At 51.6% G+C, this 17,632-nt stretch overlaps 1 protein-coding gene and 1 pseudogene across 4 annotated transcripts in view; both read right to left on the bottom strand.

Annotated features, from left to right (window-relative positions):
- Window positions 1–17,632, bottom strand: part of LOC149334803 (uncharacterized) — a 336,596-nt gene that overhangs the window by 295,496 nt on the left and 23,468 nt on the right. The window lies entirely within an intron of this gene.
- On the bottom strand, window positions 15,944–17,434 carry LOC149334804 (uncharacterized; annotated as a pseudogene).

Here is a 17,632-nt window from a genome sequence, read left to right as displayed (position 1 = left end):
ATAAACCGGCCTAGAAACGGTAAAGAACATTTAAACTCCTTCACCCATATTGTCACGCCTCTGAGATGACCGAGATGCCGGAAGACGGGAGAGGCACAAGCGACCGTTTACTCGAGCTAGGGTGAAACATTTGGCCTCCTGAATCGGCCTGTCGCGGCTGCTTCGAACCGGCACCCGGGAGTAGTGGCCAGCAAAGATACGAGAAGGACTGCTGCTCATGCAGCCACTCACTGTTAAGTCAAGCCTCCGGCACTGTAGTGTCCTAGGTGGTAATACAGGACAGGCAGGCTGTTCCACGCTGGAGACTGCTGGAGCAAAGATCGCCTTCAACACGGCAGGGGTCGGAGAAGAAAGAATCACGTCCGAGCCTCGCGGCGGATGAAGCTGTTCTGGGCGGCACGAGGCCCTCGTGGAGCTCGGTGCACGCAGCGCGCAGCGCAGTTCGTGCGCGGCGCCGCCCATGGCTTCGATGACAGCGAAGGAAATGAAGACGAAGACGGTGAAAATTTGATTATTATAACTTTTATTATTATTATAATTATTATTATTTATGTATTAATTTTAATCACTCGGCCACGAATCTCAGTGTTCAGCCTGCATAATACATTTGCCTTTTTGTTTCAGCGCTTATTCTTTGTTAATTTCTCTCCCTCCAAAACAGAAAATCGCCAAAATAATCCCACTTCTCAACGATCCTAGGAAAGTGGAGAGGTTGGTCACAATCCATTAGGCAGGTGTGATGTCCACGCAATGTCACTGGCCCCCTCTGTTGCTGCTCTAAAGATTTTTCGTGGATTTTCCCTTACAGACTCCGACGCCGACGACTGCTTTTCTGCATCATGGGGCCTTACCGCTATCCCGGTGGAAAACAGCGCTCTCGTTCACTTCCGAGGACTCCGTCATCCCGTCACCACTTCCAGGGGTGTATGCCGACAGGCTGGCGTGCCACTGGTCTCGCCCAGACGCGACATTGAGCTAGCGGGCATCAGGGGGAGCTCTGCTGCAGTCTTCGTAACCAACGCCTACTAAGCCTCACTGCAGGAGATGCCTGCAGTGACCAGTCTCAGACAGGCGCGGTCAAAATTCGCCACCACTAGCTTATAGAACGATGCCGCTCATTACGGCGCTAGCGAAGACGCCACCTCGTCTGAGAGTCCCTGCATCCTGGGTCCCGAGCGCGCTTCATGTGCGAGCCGAAAGGAGCCACCACCTTCATACAGCTCGTCCAAGCTCACATGGCACAGTTCTTTAAGGACTCCTCTAAGGACCCTGCCGACATCTCCGGGCCTCCTTACGGTCATGAAGGTCTGGCTTCTCATGGGGCTCTGCTAAGCGCTCGTGGTGCCTTGGCATGGGCACGCACCAACTTCTTCCTAGGCTTGGATAGTACAAAGCAATCAGAGGTCGCGGAATTCAACTCCCGTTTAAAAATCGCGTGTTTCACGGCGGTGTGCATCCTTGCGCTTCGGTTTTTTTTTTTCCCGAGCCCTTCAGCACGTCCACATTGCATCCCGGCATTGCCAGAAGTGCGGTTCCGATACTGCCGCGCGTTAGACGCTGCTTCTTCCAGAGACGCTCTTTTGCGGGCTTTCAGAAGGAGCAACAATGGTTTCGTAAGCTTATCCGCGCATGCGCCGGCGTTGTAGAACACTGCTAGAGGCATCTTTGCTGAGGAGGCGGCCGCGGAAGCGGTCGCCATCCTACGCTCCAGCCTCGGTGTTCCATAAGGGATTGTGCTTCTTTTGGCAGTATAAGTTTTGCTTTTTACCAACTATGAGCCGCGCGGCAACGACCGCGACGTCGCGAAGAATCGGCGTCATCAAGCATACAGGACCCCGAAGTCGTGGCAGCAGATCTTGGGGTGGCAAATCAGGTGTTTAGACCTTCATCCGGATAAGACTGTCCTTCGTTCTGCCCACAGCAGTCAAGGATTCTGATCGGCAACAACGCTACGAATCCACACAGAAGGCGAGGGCGCCTTCAGCGCTTCTTCGCGGCGGACGCCGGTAGGCCGCTCTGCGGGCTCTTCTGCTTTTTCTCCTTTCTGAATGCAGGGTTTTTTTATGCCCAAGGGCCGAATAGCGCCTACTTAGTGCTGGGGATTGGCCACGACACACAAGGCCACTCACAGATGCTCAGCAACGTTTTTTTTTCTTAGAATGAAAAATAAATAATGCGGAGTGGCAGATAAAACTTAGGACCAAAATTGGTTGCGGTCGGTGACTGAAAATGGCAACAGTTTTATGTAAGCCGAGTTTGGATGGTTTGATTGAGGATTAATTTATTATTTTTAGTAAGCAGGCAAAATCAAAAATATTTCGGGATTAACTTCCAGTTAATTAGCTGTGCTTAGCACACTTCAGTGTTTTTAGGCGTACCTAATTGTCTTTTCTTCGAGAAAAATTAAGTGGACTTAATTGCTTCCTCTGCAAATCCTTGCATGCTCTGTAGCTGTCACTTTAACGCAGGCCTCAGTTCAGGGCAAGAAGAAGAATAGTATCCGGTGGATCGCACTGAGGACATCATCATCATCGCTGTTTTAAGCTCCTGCTGATTTTTTATTTCCCAACGTCTCAAAGGCTTCTTGGAGAGGTTCTCTGCTCGGAGTGGCCCTGTAACACCTTGGGGACCCCCTGAGTGTCCTTCCTCTAGGAGGTCAGCACCTTGATTTTCATCTTTTCGCCACTTTGCAGCCAGGCCGCTGTCTCGTTAGGCCTGGCGGCTACTGGCTCCGCCATGACTGACCGCGCAGCTGCCGGCCTGGCCCTGACACCTGGGCTACGCATGTATCCGACATCCCCTGAGGTCACCTCTGATCTCGACACGTACCCTACCGCTGACAACCCCGATGGCACGGTCATGCCAGATAGACATTGTGTACCTGCCCACGGTGCCGCTTCAGGTGGTGAACCCTGATTTCTTTCGCGCTCAGACGTGAATCCTTTAACTGGCATCCCGGACCTCTCCCTGCCACCTGCCGCTGTCCCAAGGGCCACGGCTTCCGACAACCTAGAGCTTGGCACGGATACCTCCCTTTTATTGGCGCACTAAAAAAAAAACAAGATCCCAGCAGGGGTCCGGGCCACCCTTGTGTCTCTGGTCTCCGCCATGAACGCTAATGCGCAGCACTTCTTTGCCTGCGCCATCCGTGACAGAGAGCACGTGTGCGCTTTGCGCGACCAAGTTATCGCGCGGGATCATGAGCTGAAGGTCCTGAGGGCCCGGAATGCCGAAGTGTCCGCCAGGGCTTCCGAGGCCGAGGCGGAACTTCGCCTTCTGTGGTTCGGACCGAGCGTTCCTAGGACTTTTGCGGCGGCCCTGCGCGGCGGTGCCGGCCCTCTTCCACCTGTCGGCGTGGATTCAGGCGCTGCATCCCAGGGACCATTGAGCTCGGAGACTCTCCTCCGGCCGAGGAGACCCATCAAATGCTTTTAACGTCTGTTGGGGCTTCCGACAACATGGGTCGCGAGACCGCTACCCTCATCAAGCCGGCCATCGAGCCGGAGTCTGAGGGAATAGGAGCCATCACACTCCGACCCACCCGTCGCGATCTGGTGGTTATATCATGGGACCCTGGGAACCTCGAGCGCCTGCAGGCTGCCATCACCCGTATTGAGGCCACCCGGGCTTCCATCAATGTCCGTATGCATCGGCGACGCAATCTCCATATCCGCCTCTCCGGGGTTGATCCTGATATCCGTCCTGAGGATCTCGTGACCGCGGAATCCGGCAGTGTCTCTCGATCCGCAGAAATGTAAGCTGAGATTGTCCTTCACACAGCGCTCTGGACAGCTTGAGAAAAACAGCGCTTGCAGACAAAGGGCCAGAACAATAAGGACACACAACTGGTTCTGGTCCTTTGTCTGTAAGCGCTGTTTTTCTCAAGATGTACCCCAACCAACTCGCCCAGCAACACACCTTGCTCTGGACAGCGCGTTCGCGTCCTAGAGGTCGACCCTCCCGCTTCTTCTCCCGGCTTCGTGACGCCCGTCGCGACCCCGTGGGCTGGACCTCCGTTGAGGTCCAGGAGGACCTCCACGTCACGCTGTGCACGTTCTGTGCGCAATACGGCCGCGCTCTTAAGGCGTGCCCACATCCAGCGGACCCCTCTAAGGACTGCTGCAAACGACGCTCGGGGTCGCACCCTCTCGTACAGTGCCGCCGCCCTGTACAGGACCCTAACGCCAAGTGCGCCCCGTGCGACACGCCTGGCCGCCCCTCTAACCATCAAGCCGGGCGTGCCTCCTGCTTAATTTTGCAGGAGTGCGCTGCTCGCGTCTGTGCCAGGACTGCTTATGGCCCTTAGGGCCGCGGTCGCCATGCGTCCTTCTCCCGCGAAACGCCAGGTTGAACGTACGGCCTTCTCCACTAATTTTTCCTTCGTATTCTTCTTTTCTTGCTGCCCTTTATCACTTGCATCCGTAGCTGGTCCTCGGCCCTCCTGCTTTCGCCACTGCCACAGTCTATTAATCGCTTTATCGTTTTTCCTTCTCTTTGTGGGCTCCGCGACAAGTTTCAGTCGCTTTCTTAATGTTTCGTCTACTATGTATCAACTCTATAGAATGATTACTCTTTTTTGCTCCTCACTTCAACCCCGACTCACTACTCCGTGCACGAACGTTTTTCGTGTGCCCGTCGCCCCCCCCCCCCCCCCCGCCGCCCCCCCTCCGCGGGATCCTGATCCGTCCATTCACTTCTCTTACTTTCTTTTCTCCTGCAGCTGTCGCCCATATGTGTTCCTTTTCTACTTCAGTTATCCCCGTTCCTATGCCTGTGTATATTGCAATGGCTAGTTTTAGTTTTCTCCAAATCAACCTTCATTATACCCGGTGTGCGACGGCTGCCCTCACGAGTCATTTCCTCTCCTTCGTTTTCTCTGGCAGCGGTGGCGGACTCCCACCTGGTCGGTGGTAGGGTTTCCGGTATTCCTAGTGGGGTTGCCGTCTTCTCTGCGCATTCACATCCGCGCTCGCTGCTCCTTGCGCGGGATCCTCCGTTTGAGGTGTTCCTACTTACGCGGCCACATTCGCTGTGGCGGTGCCCTGTTCCTCCCTGTCTGCTTGCTTCCTCTTTGTCTCTGTTTACTCCCCGCCGCGCGTCCTATTTGAGTCTTCGTTAGATGAGCTGGACGAAATGGTCGCTTTGGCGGCCGGCCACCCCATCATCCTGGCCGGTGACTTCAACGCCAAGCATGAGTTGTGAGGCCCCGTACCCTCCGACTCACGTGGCTCCAAACTCGTCCACTTCGCCCTAGCTCACCAACTAACATTTTTAAATGATCCTACTTCCGCCCCCACATACGATAACTATACGCGGAGTCGTGTATTGATGACACGCTCGCTTCCTCGTCCCTGCTCAGCTCCGGATACACATGGATCGTCTCGGACGCCGAATCTCTGTCCGAGCGCTCTTATATTGAGGTGTCGATTGCTCCTCCTTCTCCGAAGCAGCCCCGCCTAACGGCTGCATCCATGGCTTGTCTGCTTCAGTGCCTCGCAAGGGACACATGGTTTCCCCGGGTTGCTGGCGCAGATCTGCGCTCCTCCGATGCACTGGAGACCGTCATATACCGGTTGCACGACCGAGTTACAACGCTGATTGAGCGCCACAACAGTACGGTTGTGAGTGCTCCGGCACCGAAGCCATGGTGATCCCCTGAGCTCGCCATCGAGCGGCGCCACGTTCGAGCTTTGCGCCGGCGCTTGCAGCGTTGCTCAGACCCATCGTTGCGCCCCGCCTTTCGCACCGTGTTTCAGGCGGCACTAGCATGTTACCGTCGTAATATCAGGGAGGCGAAGGACCGGTGTCCGGGCCTGTCACGAAGCGACGCGGGAAAACTTTTTCGGCGCACCCTTTCAGAGGGCATTCGGCAAACTGCGCGCCCCCGTATTCCTACCACCTCTGGACATAGGAGGCGGAGTTCTGACGACTTCTGTGGTCGAGTCGGCGGCACTTTTGCTCCGGACACAAGTCGTGTTTGACAACTCTATGATAGATTCACCATTACACGCGTCTATCCTTGCGTCGGTCGAGTCGCCTCACCATCCTTCTGTACCTCCGGACGTCCCGTTCTCGCTTAACGAGCTTCATTTGCTCAGGAACGCCCTCGGTACTGGCACGGCTCTCGGCCTGGGTGGGTTGACTGCGCCCTTGGTTACGGGTCTCTGGCCTTCCACCCGTCCTTCTTTCTCTTCCTTTTCAACGGTGCACTCCGTCTCGGCCACTTTCCCTCCGCGTGGCGCAAGGGGCGGATCACCTTCTCTCCTGAGCCAAACCGTCCTCTTCCCTCCCTACTTCCCACCGGCCAATAGTGATGAACTCAGTCCTCGGTAAACTATTAGAACGCCTACTGCACGGTCCTCTTTATTATTTCTTGCATGCTAGGGGCCATTTCCGCCCCTAGCAGTTTTGGTTTATCCACTCGCGCCTCGCTGTGCAAGCCCTGGCCTCGTTGCGAACGGCTCTGCACAATTTCCGCATATCCCGCACGCCCGTAGTTTTCACATCACTGGATTTTCAGGGTGCGTTTCATAGCGTTTGGCACCCCCTCGTCCTTCGCTTCTTTTGCAGCCACGGTCTCCCTTCCAACCTGTATCACCTCTTGAGCTCCTTTCTTTCGCAGCGCACGGTAGCCTACTGTACACGCACTGGTGAGGAGGTGTCTGCCAACCTGACTCTCGGCAGCTGTCAGGGATCACCCGTTTCACCCATTTTGTGGAACGTCATAATCGCTGATCTTCTCGAATGTCCCATGCCTCCTGGCGTAACAATACAGGCCTATGCCGATGATACCATTGTGCTGGTTCCGGCCCGCACACGCCACGAGCTGGAGCAGTTGTGTGCGGACGTCCTTGATAGAATAGTCTGTTGAGCCTCGCATTTGCGGCTGACGATCTCGTGGACGAAAACAATTTTTATGCTTTTTTTCCCATGGCGCGGGCGCAATGGAAAAACGTAATCCCACCGTGCGCTTTTCAGGCTGCCCCTTAAGTTTCAAACAGGAACTCAAAATTTTAGGCATTGTCTTCGACCGTCACCTCACTTTCATACCTCATGTTCACTTCCTCCGCGACAAGGCAGAGATCCTCGCTTCGCGTGTTGTCTCATTTCTATCGTTCCACCGTTCCCTACCTCCCTCTTCTCTACGTAGGCTTTATTTCGATCTAATACAACCCGCTCTTACTTTCGCCGCGCCAGCTTGGTGGTCTCACTGCGTCAATTCCCGCCTGCGGGAGAAGGTTGTCTCTGTGCAGCTCGTCCCTCTTCTCGCTATCACAGGGGCATTCCGCACAACGCGCACGGCTGCGCTTCAGGTACTCCTCCGGGTACCCCCTCTTCCCTTGGAATTGGATTGCCTCTGTGCGGAGTACAACCTTTTAAATGGTGTAGATCCCGTCACCTTTGGAGATCACACTTATCTACCTTCTGATATCTTGCCCCACTTCGATCCCTGGTGCAACCATCCCTTTCTGGCTTCCTCATGCTCCCTCACTCGTCTTCTCCCTTCTCACGTTCCCTCTCAATCCTCCCTTCCCGGCCTTCATGTATTCAGGGACGGTTCTATTAGTACATCCCACTCGGCTGGTGCTGCTTCCGTCGCATTCTCATCTTCTGGCGCGCTGCGGAACGTGGGCCAGTTTCGTTTCGAGACAGCCTCTAGTGCCTTCTGCGCAGAGGCTGTTGCGTTTCACAAGGCTTGTTGTTATGCCCGGCGCGCCCCCTCTCCTTTTCATTGCATGTCTACTCTGATTGCCTTTCTCTCCTTCAGGCTCTTCTCTCTCTTTCCACGAAGGACTTAAGCGTCCGAGACATCAAGCGGACCCTTGCCGCCATTTCTCTTCAGCGTCCTGTCTTCCTGTGTCATGTCCGCGCCCTCTGTGGTGTCTGGGGCAACGAGCTCGCTGGCTGGGTCGCCTCACTAGCGTCGGCGCACGGCTTCCTGCGGCCGTCGCGGCTTTCGGCCTTGTCAGTGCGCACCCGCATGCGTACCACCGTACTCAGGCTTTGGTCAGACACCTGGACCACGGCACATTCTGACACCCTCCTGGCTGTTTTTGTCCCCTCAGTTAAACATCTCCTGCCCTCTTTCCCTCCACCCCGATCTCTTGTCCCTCTCCTAACTGGCCACGGTCGTTTTCCCTCGTACTTCCATCGTTTTGCCCTCCTTCCTCCGCCTTCTTGTCCATGCGAGGCACCTGTGGGGGATGTTGTACATTACCTGCGTGCCTGCCCTCTCACCGCAGACATAGCAGCACGGCTTCCCGGCTATCTGCACTTTCTTTCCCCTCATGACTTCCCGTCTTTGTTAGGTTCCCCTCAGTTTCGTGCTTTTCTTATTCGCGTTGCTGTTCGCCTTTCTTCTCTTCTTTCACCTATCTCTCCTCTTTATTCCTGCCCGGAGGGCTCATAGACATTACTGCCATTTCTGCGCCTTCCCATGTCTCATGTGGTCGGGGGCACCATATAGCCAATTTTGGTTGGCCGTGGCCCTGCCTCTGCCTGACGGGCATGTGGACGGCAAGTGGATCTTGCTATTTTCCCGCCTTGCGTCCACACGCAGCATTTGTTTTTTTTGTTTGCTTTTAGTTTTTCATATTTATTTTGTTGTTTTACATTTTTTCTTTGTTCTTGCTGTTAAATTTTTAATTTTTACATGTTTGGTTATTTTTAATTTCGCTTGTTCTTTTTCTTTTACTTTTACCTACCTTTTGTCATTTATCTCGATTCACTTTTCTATTCCCCTTGTAGGCGAAATTCTAGAGGCCCGTGTACTGTGCAATGTCAGTGCACGTTAAAGAACCCCAGGTGATCGAAATTTCCGGAGTCCTGCACTACAGCGTGCCTCATAGCCTGAGTTGCTTTGGGATGTTAAACCCCTATAAATCAAACCTTTTTTATGTACCACTTCTGCTTTCTTAAGCCCATTATCTCCAGTTTGTTTTTTCTTTTCTCCTTGCTTTATTTTCCTCTTCTTCTTTCCTACAGATCACCGCAAAGGCTACAACAACAACAACAACCTTCCCTCCTCCTAGCCGCCTGCGAGCCTGTCTGAAGAATCTAGGCACGCTGGACCCATCCATGTTTCATTTTCATTTCGTCCTTCTTCTCAATCCTTCAGGGGCGTCCTACCCTAAAGGTTACTTTTTCCCGGCCATCATTTGTGCCTCTTTTTTTTTCTTGTAATTGGTTCTACTTAAATTTTTTCTTGGCCGTTGGCCCTTTTTCTCTTATTTTCAATTCGTTCGCCTTCGATAACATCTGGTTGGGTACGGGCTTCCTCTCACATTTTTAAGCATGAAATGCTTTTAGCTCCCGTTGTCGGCAGTGTGGTGACGTCACGCCGAGACCGAGAGCCATCATCCGGGCAGTGAATTCCACTCATCCGGGCTCTGAAACGAGAACATCCGGGCACCGTGCGAGACTTATAGAGATTCAACGAGACTCTCTAAGCCCTCCTACGGGACCAGCATACAAGCGCCGGTTGCTCTCCAAATGAGCCACAAAAAATAACTGCTGCCAGTGTCTTCTCAATGTTTATCAAGATATCAGTCGACCTGTGTATTTGATAATGCACGGAATTATAATTTTCGATTTCTAATAACGCGTGCAAAAAGCACATACATCCCAAAATACACTTTGTTGTCATACGTGATCTGTTAAGGGCTTCGAGAGAAGGCTGCTTAGAGAAAGAGAGGAGCTCCAGGGCGAGAAGAACTGCTTTCGCGTGCTCCTCAAGGATGGCGCTGCGGTCCTACAGTCACGCATGTAAAAGACCGGCCGCAGGGCCTTCATGCCCTTCCCCCCTCTGGCAGGCAGATGTATACACGCTCGCGGAGTATTCGAACGCGCTGCATATACATTCTTCTCAAGCCTGCGTCTTGTCTTGTCCGCGTACGCTTCTGCATCGTCCTGGATTTCAATGCCGCCAGCGTCACAGCTGCTTAAGCCGAGCAATGGAGCCTGTGTTAGGCCCGTAAACATTTCATGCTTACTCTACTCTCGGTTACGGGAGAGGCGCAATTTTGTCCCCTCTATTAACCGCCTCCCGCTCTCTTTCCCTCCACCCCGATCTCTTGTCCCTCTCCTAACTGGCCACGGCCGTTTTCCCTCGTACTTCCATCGTTTTGCCCTCCTCCCTTCGCTTTCCTGTCCATGCGGGGCAGCTGTGGGTGATGTTACCTTCGTGCCTGCCCTCTCACCGCGGACATCACGGCTCCCCGGCTATCCGCACTTTATTTCCCCTCATGACTTCCCTTCTTTGTTAGGTTCCCCTTGGTCTCATGCTTTGCTTATTCGGGTTGCTGTTCGCGTTTCTTCTTTTCTTTCACCTGTATATTCCCGCCCGGATGGCTCGTAGGCCTCCCTGCCATTTCTGCGCTTCCCCCATGCCTCATATGTGGTCGGGGGCTTCGTATGGCCAATTTTGGTGGGCCGTGGCCCTGCCTCCCGGGCATATGTGGATGGCATGTGGATCTTGCTGTTTGCTCGCCTTGCTTGCACGCGCGGACTTTGTTTTGTTTTGTTTGTTTTTCTTTTTTTCATATTTATATTTCTTCTCTTTGTTTGTTTCAATTTGTTTTTATTTACTTTGTTTCTTCTAGCTGCTATATTTTTCATTTTTACTTGTTTGGTTATTTTTAATTTCGCTCGTTCTTTTTCTTTGCTTTTTTACCTGCCTTTTTGCCATTTGTTTGATTCTCTTTTCTATTCCCCCTTTCTTTATATACCCCTTCTGCCTTCTTAAGCCCAATATCTCCTGTCTTTTTTTATTTTATTTCTTGAGAGTTCTACAATAAAGGAAGAGGAGTCGGCGATGTCCACGAGGCCCTGACAACAGGCGTCAGCGTTGCAGACAACAAAACAAAACAAAACAAAAATCACAAAAAATCCTCTATGCACCCCGCTTCTTGGCCGATCCCCCTGTGTGGGTATGCGCCATTCTAGAAGGTGAACAACAACAACAACAGCGTTGCACATACGACTCTCTGATGCCGAAGGGCACATTTGCGCGATAAAACAAAATGTGTGCTATGACCACTCAGTAAACACAATAGTGAAATCTGCAGCGTGCAAGTGCCTGGGCAGAAAAATTTATCAGTCGGACGAAACACAACCAGTGTTTATTCTGGCCTTTTGATTTTTGAGCAACTGTCCCTTGTGGTTTGCCCGAACTAATTGCTGTGATACCCTCTGAGACCCCTTCAACGACAGCTTGGTTCTCTCGCGAACGAAAAATCGCTAAAATAATCTTACTTCTTAGGGATCTCAGGAAACGTTTTGTAACCGATAATGTTCGGCCGATGTCAGTCTTGCCTATATTGCTAAAATTTAGTGAACGCATTGTTGACACTTGCCTTACAGATATTACAAGCATTCAGTGGTTCTGAGATAGTGTTTTTTCGAGGGTCCTCGATTTGGATTCTTCATTTAGACCTGAAAAGCAGGATTAGGGTTGCAATGAAGAAGGAAGAGGTTGTAGCTTCAGTTTTTTTGGACATCACCAAAGCATATGACAGAGTAGAGCATTCAATACTTTTGAACAAGGTTGAAAAAATTTGGCCGCCTTTTTACATTCCTGCATGGTTACAGGAATTCCTAAAAGGTAGACGTTTCTTCTGTTCCGACGGTTCCTTTACTTCCGAAGCCTTTGCTCAGACTAGAGATATGCCTCAGGGATCGTTCCTGTAAGATTTACTTTTAAGGCGAAAGCCTTTAATGCCTAATCGTTGTGAGAGAAGGCCATCAGCAGAAGCTTGTCAATAGAGGTGTCACGCTCTCGCTGAGTGTCCACCGCCGCAGAGCTCGCGCACGGCCACTCCACAAACACTATGGCACGGAACTGTATGCCGTTTGGGTGGATGCCGCATGCACGGGCGAGGACGCGGTTGTAGCCATCACGAACCCCTCCCCCCAACCGATTGCCACCCTTCACATAACCCCTACTGCCACTTCGGGGGAGGCCGAAGAGGTCGCCATTGCCCTGGCCATCACACCCACGGAGGCCCGATATATTCTATCCGACTCTAAAACTGCCATACTAAATTTTGCTCGCAGGAGAGTTCACGTCCCTGCATTTCGTATACTGAACTCCCTCGCCGCACACCCACCCCGCCACATGGAGCTGATATGGGTGCCTGCCCACTCCGGGAATCCCGGAAACAAGGCCGCCAACGCTTTAGCCCGAAGTTCCCTCAACCGGGCACCGGCGGCGTCCGATCTGGGGTTTTCGCGAGAGCGCATGCACTCATTCAGTGAAATTACGCACGCCTACAAAGCAGAGCGTCGACTCTACCCCCCACCCCATCCCTCCCAGGACAATTACCACCAGACACTTTGGAGGCGACTCCAAATACGCACTTTACCCTCCCCTTACATACGCTCGCGCTATCACCAAATCCACACAAACCCCTCCTGTACCCTCTGCCACCACCCCAAAGCCACCCTCGACCATATCCTTTTCCTCTGCCCGGCGATTCCTCCCCCGGCTCAGTAATATCACCGCTATTATTCAACATAGCGATGATAGGACTCACGAAAGTACTCGACGAAATAGAAAACATCAGCTACGCAATGTATGCAGATGACATAATATGGACAACCACAGGCTCCCTAGCAGCTAAACAAGAGCGGCTACAAAGAGCGATCGACAATACTGAACAATACGCTAGGACCAGAGGATTATCGTGCTCAGCAGAAAAATCAGAATACGTAAGAATCAAAAAAGGTACACGAAAATACGACTCCCAAATCACCCTGAAACTCGGAAACGAGACAATACCTGAGAAAACGGAAGTCAGGGTACTTGGAATGTGGCTGCAAAACACAGGATGATGCAGCTAAACCATCGCCTCTGTTAAGAATACAACAGAGCAAGTCGCCAGAATCATGCGAAGAGTCAGCAGCAAAAAGAAGGGGATGAAAGAATAGGACACCCTAAGACTCATAGACAGCCTCGTCACGAGCAGGGTAACGTACAGCCTTCCCTACCACGAACTAAACAAGCAAGAGACTCTACAAATCGACACCATACTACGCAAAGCGTACAAAACGGCGCTCAATCTTCCAATGTCCACATCAACCGAAAACCTAATGGCCCTGGGAGTATCGAACACCTTCGACGAACTACGAGAAGTGCAACGTAGTGCGCAATTAGACAGACTCACTCAAACCACAAAGGGAAGACACCTACTGGAGAAATTACGGCTACCTCTAGGCACACAAAGAGACAAGGAACAGATTAATAATGAAGACAGAAACAACATCCGGGTAAGACCAATACCTCGACACATGGATCCCTATATACATCATGAAAGACGACAAGCCAGAGTCCTAACAGTCACCAGAAAACTCAGCGACAATCCCAACGTAGTCTACACGGGTGCAGCAAAGTACCGATATCAACGCAAAACGATCGCCGTTGTAACAGACGAAGGAGGGCAAGAAATAACCAGCGCAACGATAAATGGCCCAAACATAAAGCAGCTGAAGAAGCCGCCATTGCTCTGGCAATATCGCACGGCAACGCAACTGGACACAACCTCACTAAAGTGACGGACTCCAAACAAGCATGTAGAAACTACATAAGAGGCAGGATCGACAGCATCGCCAATCATATTCTACACACGACGAGAAGACACAAAAACACTAAACATAGTATAATGTGGGTTCCCGGACATGGGGGGATGAGGGGCAACGTGGCAGCAGACGAGTTACCTCGAGGGTACGTCAACCGAAAAGACTCAACACTTTGCACCACAGGAACCTTTGACCCAGTTACCCCCACGTACTCAGATATACTCGATCATTACAGGAGTCAGCGGAAACGCTACCCAGCCCCACACAACAGGCTCACCAAAGAGGAGGCGGTAGACTGGCGCAGACTACAAACAGGTACCTACCCACACCTGCACAAACTACACAAGATTTTCCCTACACAATATGCAACGAATGTCCGTGGTGTCAGGGTAAACCTACTCTAGAGCATGTTACATGGACCTGCCCTAAGGCAGATTTAGAGCCCAGAATAGACCACCCGAGTGTGATGCAGTGGGAGCACCTGCTGGCCAGCGAGGACGAGGAAGCGCAACAATTTCTCGTGCGCCGGGCTCCGATGGAAGCAGTCAAGTGCGGCATCCTGGACCAAGGATCAACCACGGCGCCCAGTGACCCGTAAGGCTCAAGAACACTTGAAATTTATGAACAATAAAGTTTTTTCCATCCATCCAACCATCCTCCCCCGCGGGGCCTGGAGCACCTTACCACTTGGGAGGCATGGGAGACCCTACTGTGCTCTGAGGACCCGGCCAAGCAAGCCATCGCAGCAGGCCGGGCTGCCAGCGTCATGAGCCTCCGGAACATCTACGTTTGAGTGCAGTGGAGCCGTGCGGGCGCCCAAGGACCTACGCGTTCCAAACACCCCACCACCACATTGCGTTCAAAGGGTAAGGCATCCCGCCGAACAAGTGGTGGTGGTCTTCCGTGGACTCCCTGGTGGCGCTACAACACGCTGTCGCGTCCCACTCCTAAAAACGGATCTTAAGCGTCAATAATTAGTAGTTAATTAGTGTTTCGTCATTACTCAGTAATTACCCATTGCTTAGTCGTTTTTCACTACATAGTAATTAGTCATTATGTGTGACGTCATACAGTGGTGAGGTCACCAGTGACACAGAGGCAGTCAAAGTGTTGCGGAAAACGCTTTCGCCTCTACGCACTTCAGAGAGTCAAAGTGCCCCCCGAGTTTTTTTTACATACTTTTGCGGGACTTCCCTACTCAAGGTAATATCAAAGGGTATGTGTATGTGTAGGACATAGTCTTTTGCCATCTGCTAGCGATATTAGTCCACTGAACCCGTTATTGACAGTCTACCTCAATGCCCTGGAAGGTAGTGGTGAAAACGTTCTTATTATCCGAGTCCTTATCGTTCAAAATTTCAGAGGTGTGCCGACTCCTCGTCGTGGTTGGCGGCCGGCAGCTTGTGTCGGACGCGACCTTCTCCGCCCCATTCACAAGCCTCAGGTGCAAGGTCGGGTCGGAGCTAGAGAGCCCGACCTCCCAGGTTGGAAGTTTGGCTATCTACGTTGCATTTAAGTCTAAATGTGAACAAATTTTCTGTTCTCGCTTTCCCCTTGGCGCCCTATGTTTATATCTCTACTGTATCGTGGCGCCCAAATCCCAAAAGTTGTGTCCTTAAAGTACAATGGTGCAAGATACGACCCTCACTTGGACTGCCGACCGCATATCAAAACTATCGCCCTGTAAGATGAGCAGGCTCTCGGTCGCCTGACGTGAATCAACTATAAAAATCTTGATATGCGCGGAGACACTCTTATTTCTCTACAAGACACACTGCGTAAAAGATCAATTTTGGAGTTCGGTTGCGTTCTGTTCCCCGGTTGTCCTTCATACAAAGTTCAACATCTGGTGCTTTTGTGCTTTTGGAGAGGCGCGCTCTACGGCTTTGCCAGGGTTTGCTAAAATCAGTGGCAAATGTCCTCTTTCTCGAAGCCCGCGAACGTGATTTCAACTGTCGCTTCCCACTTCTCACCGTGCGCACCTTCTTATGGGGACTTGAGCATATGCCTGCAGTGACTGCACTAATTTTTCTGGCACACAACTTTGTTTATAAACATCCGCCGCAGAACAAGCTGCCTCAATTTGTTCCCACTTAAGCGCAAATCGCTAATGCGTATGTAAGTGCAATCGTTCTCTACTTTACATTCGCATATCCCTACGAGTCCTCCGAGAACTCCTGGCGTAGTCGTGCAGCGGTTAAGCAATTGAGGAATGCGACAGCACCCTGCGAATGCAGGTTGTTCCCCTGGCGGGTTTCGTGATACTCATGCTGCTTTTTCTGAGCAATCTTCCGTGACCAATCTTTAACTTCCACCGACCACGGTAGACAGTTTGTTCACAAACTGTTGGGAAGGTTGTGATGACGTCCCAATGTCACTTTATATAGCTGACCCAGCTGCCCCTTCGTTGCTCTAGAGATTTTTCGCGCATTTTTCGCTTACGGCCACCGACGCCGCGCCGGCTTTTCTACATAACGAGGTCTTTAATGCTTTCTGACGAGAATACAGCGCAATCGTCCACTTCCGAGGACCTCCGCCATCTCTTCCGCACTTCCATGGGTTTGTGCTGATAGGCTGGCATGCCAGTCGTTTCGCTGATATGCGACGTTGTGCTAAGAGGATAAGATGGGTTTGATTTCGCCGTACAGTGTCGTTCCCAATGCCTACTATATATAATCTAGGCTCGCTTGCGAGCGCCACCACGTTCCCTTTTCGCTTTAAGTCTGTAACCCAGACTTCACCTTCTTCCAAAAGGGTCAGAAGTTGCCGTACGCCATGTCGTCTATCGTAATCTCTTCGCTGCTGTTCGCAGTATTTGATTTAAAAATTGCGTAGTTTAGTGGCGTCGGGAAAACGGGGAACGAGCCTTCCGAGAGTCGCAGGAATCTTTGTCTGCAACCGCCTCCCCATCAGTAGTTCAAAGGGGCTGTAGAAATTTTTCAGTGGAGTTGACCTGTAGGACAATAGGGTCAGGTACGGGTCTTCGGTCTTCTTCATCGAAGTTTTGATGATTTTCACAACAGCCTCAGTGAGTCCGCTGCTCTGAGGGTAGTGTGGGCTTGATGTGAGGTGTTTGAACCCGTATTCTTGAGAAAACTTAGTGAAGTCAGAGGACAAGAACTACAGACCATTATCGGAAACCACCACCTATGGAAGGCCTTGTCGGGCGACAATTGATTTGCAGTGATTGATCGCTGTACTAGATGATAGCTTCTTTAGACATGTCAGTTCAGGATATCCAGAGTAAAAATCAGTCAAGATTAACCACCGGTGGCTTGAAGAAAAACAGGTCGATTGCAACTCTCTCCCGCTGTCTTAGAGGAAACTCTGATTTGAATGGGCATTTTTCGGTTGCTGGACGTCTTGACAAAATCTGGACAATGTTTTATGGTGGTTGCGATGTAATTGGTCACTGTAGCCCACCAAACGGAGTCCTTAGCGCGGGCCTGGGTCTTCGTGCCGCCGAAGTGACCTTCGTGCAAAAGGAGCAAAATTTCTTTCCTGCAAGTGATTGGAAGAACTGCACTGGCTGCGTAGAGTACCAGATCATCGTCTACCGTAAGCCGTTGGCGATGCTCTTAGGAGGATCAGACTTTAAGAGGTAAATCTCGTCGGGAAGACAATTCCTTCGTGCAGAGTTCTCAGAGATACAAGCACACGTGGCCTGATTTTGGGATTCTTTCAGCCACTCAAGGCAGTTCTGCTTGATGGGAAGGGTTGTCCTCACGCAGTGCAAAAAAGCCTCGATGTCGCTTTCTAGCTTTATGACGCCAGTCTCCTGCAGAGGTGCTCTGGAAAGCGTGTCGGCCGTGATTCGTTCTTTCTCAGGTTCATATGCCACTTCGTACTGGTACCTCATCATTCGCATTTTAAGCCTTTGTAGCTTCGGTGTAAGGTCGTCAAGACGTTTTGACATAAAGATAGGTACCAACGGCTTGTGGTCTGTTTCTAGTATGAATTGCTTGGGGACCAGGTAGTCACTGAATTTTCCGCAAGCCCAAACCAAGAAAAGACTGTCTTTCTCTATTTTCGCATAGCGTTTCTCCATTTGAAATAG

This window comes from Amblyomma mixtum, chromosome 7, assembly GCF_055824585.1.
Source record: "Amblyomma mixtum isolate Tamu chromosome 7, ASM5582458v1, whole genome shotgun sequence".
Taxonomy (NCBI): Eukaryota; Metazoa; Arthropoda; class Arachnida; order Ixodida; family Ixodidae; genus Amblyomma; species Amblyomma mixtum.
This window is presented reverse-complemented; position numbering and strand designations above follow the sequence as displayed.